We start from the raw sequence: 4,790 nt of genomic DNA, 5'->3' as shown, positions 1-4,790 counted from the left end.
CGCGCCCTCTCGAGCTCCTGGTGCTCTACCTTGCCGCCACTCCCTATTCCGCCAGCGCAACCTTGGTGGCGGTTCGGGAGGAGCGCCAGGCTAAGGCCGCGTCCCTCCCGGCTAAGGCCTCAGCTGGGGCAACACAAGACCAGGAATCTTCGCGAGGGCCACGACAACAACAGCAAGGGACCAAGCTCAGCAGGACGATGCCCCCGGGGCTGAAGAGGCCGCTCCAAGCGACCAGGCTCTGGGGGCTCCATCATCTCAGGAGGTACCTCAACCTTCGGAAGAAGCAGGCCACGTCAGCGTCCCAACCCTCATCGAGCATCCGGTGTACTTCGTCAGCACGGTGTTGCTGGATGCAAGAGCACGGTACCCCATGCCTCAGAAGCTCTTACTCGCGCTCTTGGTGGCCTCGCGCAAGCTGCGACACTACTTTCAAGGTCACCCCATCAAGGTTGTCTCGGCCTACCCATTGGAAAGGGTACTTTAGAGACCCAACTCCGTTGGGAGAGTCGCCGAATGGAACATCGATCTGTAGGCGTTTCAGTTGGAGTTCAGCACAACCAGGGTCATCAAGGGAGCCGCACTTGCTAATTTTATGGCCGAATGGATGGACGCACCAGAGCTCAAGTTGGCCGAGGATCGGTCTCTCTCCCCAGGAAGTGAGGCACCAGATGGTTGGGTCATGTATTTCAATGGTGCCTTCTCGCGGCAGGGCACGGGGGCTGGTGCAGTGCTTATATCACCCACTTATTACAAGCTCTACTAAGCCGTGCAACTCTATTTCCAGTAGGGCGAGAAGGTCTCCAACAACATAGCAGAATACGAGGGCCTCATAGTTGGCCTGAAAGATGTGGCAGTACTGGGAGTGAAGTGCCTCGTCATCAAGGGCGATTCACAACTCCTCATCAACTTCTCCAACAAGGTGTACGAGCCAAAGAACGAGCACATGGAAGCATATCTCGCGGAAGTACGCAAGATGGAGAAGCAGTTTTGGGGGCAGGAGTTGCAGCATGTGCCCCGCGGTACCAAGAGGCTGATGACATTGCCAGGAGGCGTCCAAACGGCTACCCCAGGAGCCTGGCATTTTCGAGGAACGACTCTTCAAGCCGTCGGCGACACCACCACTTTGAAGAACGGCACAACCTCGAGAAGAACTCCCTCAGCCACCTGCCACAGGAGCCCCGACCTGTGGCTCGACCTCGGGAGCGTGCCTACTCTTGGCGCTGGAGCCTCAGGAGGGATGCTGGACCAAGGAATTTAAGGAGTACCTGATGCAAGGGACGCTGCCGGAGAAAGAGGAGGATGCGGTGTGCGTGGACTGGCAGGCCGCGGCCTACTGCATCCAAGATGGTGAGTTATACCAGAAGTGGCCGAATGACGTTTCCCTACGTTGCATCTCCAGGGAACAGGGGAAAGAGCTGCTGGCCGACATACATGGTGGAAATTGCGAACACCACTCATCATCACAGGCCCTCGTCGGCAAGGCATTTCGTAGTGGGTTCTACTGGCCTATGACACTCAACGATGCAACTGAGCTGGTGAAGTCCTGTGAGGCCTACCAATTCCACGCCAAGCAGATCCATCAGCCAGCTCAGGGCCTACAGACCATCCTGCTCTCGTGTCCGTTCGCAATCTGGGGCTAGATATCTTAGGCCCATTCCCTCGAGCGCCTGGGGGCTACCGCTACCTCTACGTCGCCATCGAGAAGTTCACCAAGTGGGCGGAGGTGGAAGCCGTCCGCACCATCCCGGTCGGCTCCTCAGTCAAGTTCATCAAAGGCCTCATGGCCGGTTTGGGGCCCCTAACCGCATCATCACCGACAATGGTTCGCAGTTCACTAACAATCTCTTCAAGACATATTGTGCTAACCTTGGAACACAGATCTGCTACGCTTTGGTGGCGTTCCCCGGAGCAACGGCCAGGCCGAACGCGCCAACGCAGAGGTCCTGAGGGGCCTCAAGACCAGGACCTTCAAGAAGAAGCTGGAGGCATGTGGCAGGGGCTGGCACGACGAGCTCCAGTCCGTGCTGCGGTCCATCTGCACCACCGCCACCAAGCTATCAGGCGAGTCCCCGTTCTTCCTCGTCTACGGAGCAGGAGTGGTTGTCCCTCATGAGGTCAGGTGTCGCTTCGCGTGGGTCCTAGCGTTTAATGAGGCGCAGTAGGATGCCATGCGGGGGATGGACCTCGTGCTGGGGGAGGAACGCCGCCGGGAAGCCACGCTACGGGCGGTAAGATACCAGCAGGTGTTGCGGCGGTATTACTCTCGTAGTGTCCTCCCTAGGACGCTCAAGGTGGGTGACCTCGTCCTAAGGCGGGTGCTATCTAGGGAAGGGCTGCATAAGCTCTCACCCATGTGGGAGGGCCCATTCAAGGTTTTCCATGTCTCCAGGCCTGGCGTCGCGCGCCTGGAGACCTAGGACAGGGTACCCATCCCGAACGCCTGGAACATCCAGCACCTCCAGAAGTTCTACCCCTGAAGAAAGGCCGGTGCCTGTGAAGAAGGCCCAGTGCCTGTGAAGGTCGCTGCCCGTGACACTCTCATGTAATAATGAGTGGGGCTATACACGCCCCGGAGTCTTAGGAGTGCCGCCCTTGGGCCTCGGGGGCTACCTCCCACGGCAAATGGCAGCACTTAGCTCCGTGTTGGTGAGAAGACTTGAAGACTAGACTAGGTGTCGGATGCGACTTTTCATTTGCTTTCTGCAGTAGGCTCGCCCTTCCTTGATTGAAGCTTGATTGAAGTTGCTTCTGGTGTTCTTTGCCGGTTCTGTTCCATCCACATTGTGCCTCCGTTTTCTGTCTTCAGCTCTTTGTCTGACTTGCTCTCTCTCGCAAGCCTCGCGAGAGGGCTGTACGGGTGCCCTCGTGAGCCCCTTTTCCTTCTGATTTTCGCGAGGCACTCTCATACGAATTCGCAGCGGGAGCACCCCTCTACGTCCGTGCCCCTCAGGTACCGTGACATGAAGCGCCGGGCCACGGCCGGCAGCCCTTGTGACCAAGGTTCGGAAAATTATAGTCTCTCAACAAGTTTTTTGCAGCTCCTAAGGCGCCCGGCAAGGCCTGAAGTGGGCACCTTGCGAGGCGGAAACTACTTCAAACATGCCAAGCTAAGTTGTTCCTACATGCCGACGTACCACAATGACGCCATGACACAGCGTAGGAACAATAAATGCAGCATGTTAACTAGGAAATCATAGTTTGTTGCACGCCCCACGGGGCCCCATACTTGTCTCTCTCAATGCAGGAAGGAAGGAAAACAAAACAAAAGCAGCACGCGCCTTGCAGCAGTTCACGAGGAGGGATCTACGGCAACCTCCTGAGCTCAGCCAGGCCCCACCTCGCGCTTCACCAAAGGGCGGTGATGGGACGACCCGGTACCTCCCTCGCAGCGGGCACTGCGGCGTGGCGGTTGATCGTAGCCGCTGCTGGAGGAGCTGTCGCCGGAGGAAGAGCCGCCGTAGCTTGATGAGCCGCGGTAGCCGGAGCAAGTTCGCCTTCACCCTCATCACGACCGTCGCCAAGACCGAGCACCTCGTCGCTGTCAATGTCTTTAGGGCAGCACCCAACACGGCAGCCATCCTCTCCAAACACCCTCACGTAGAGGGTCATGTCGCCATCGTACCTGAAGTGGAGGGTGCACCGCCTGCCCAGACCCCACGCGCGGGCAAACGTCTGCCAGCCTCGGGCCAAGGCTGCGTTGCCAGCGACGGAGACCTCCATCGTGACCCAGGAGGCCCTGCTGTAACAGCCGTCCTCCTGCAACCAGAGCATGCCTGGGCCAGCGGCCGGCAGCTCACCGACAAAGAAGCGCGGGGAGCTGAAGCCAGTTGCCGGCTGGGTTTTCCGACCACACGACGAATTCTGGCAGCACCTCCGCCGAGTGGAAGCACGGTCGAGGAGGCCGCGTGGCCACATCACGCCTTCCTCCACCAACCGGGCTGCCTCGACATGGGCGGCCCACATCACATGAAGGGCCACCGCCGTGGCCGCGGGGAGCCACGATGGAGGTTGCCGAGTGCTTCCGAGGGCAACTGCATCCGCGTTTGGGAGGAGAAGAGCCAGGCCCTTCCTGGCGAGCCTTCCCCTTCTCCGCGGATGAAAACCTCTTCGCAGGCACCAGGTCATGGTTCCCCCCTCCCATCGCCTCCTTTTCTCCATTCGAAATCCCAGGCCGCCATAACCTCTCCGCTCCAGCCGCGAAACCCCACCCTCCTCCGTCCACCACCTCACTGCTGCACAGCCGGAGCCTCTTTCCCTACGACGTCGTCCACCGCAGCAGCTCGACGTCCCTCATCCACCTCCTCGGATGAGGATCCATCGTCCATCTTATCGTCCTTCCGGTTCAGCCGCCCCGTCTTCCACCTCTAAGGAGCTGCTCTGATGATCGCCTCGTCTATCGCGGCTGCTCCATCCCCACAGCACCGCCTTAACCTGCTCCACCGGAGCCGCAACATCCTCACCGACTCCTCGAAGGAAGCCGAGGCCTACTCGGTGCCACCAAAGAGGTTGTACACTCATCGCATCGCACGTTCTCCTTAATTCGACCTCCCGGCACCGATGGTGCACCATCCCGCACCACCATGGAGCGGCTACCTTGAAGCCAGCGTCACAGGCGACATCTCCATGGCGGCTCTCCCCCAGTGTGAGGCCCCTTCGGCATTGGCATCCATACCAGCCGGATTTGCTGCTGCTGCTCCGACTCTCGCTCGCTCGCTTGCTCGCCCAGCTGCTGCTGCTCCAGCTCTCGCTCGCTTGCTCACGTTGCTATTGCTGCTGCTCCAGCTCTCGCT

This window comes from Triticum dicoccoides, chromosome 7B, assembly GCF_002162155.2.
Source record: "Triticum dicoccoides isolate Atlit2015 ecotype Zavitan chromosome 7B, WEW_v2.0, whole genome shotgun sequence".
Classification (NCBI taxonomy): domain Eukaryota; kingdom Viridiplantae; phylum Streptophyta; class Magnoliopsida; order Poales; family Poaceae; genus Triticum; species Triticum dicoccoides.
The sequence above is the reverse complement of the archived record's forward strand: the minus strand, read 5'-3'. Positions refer to the sequence as shown.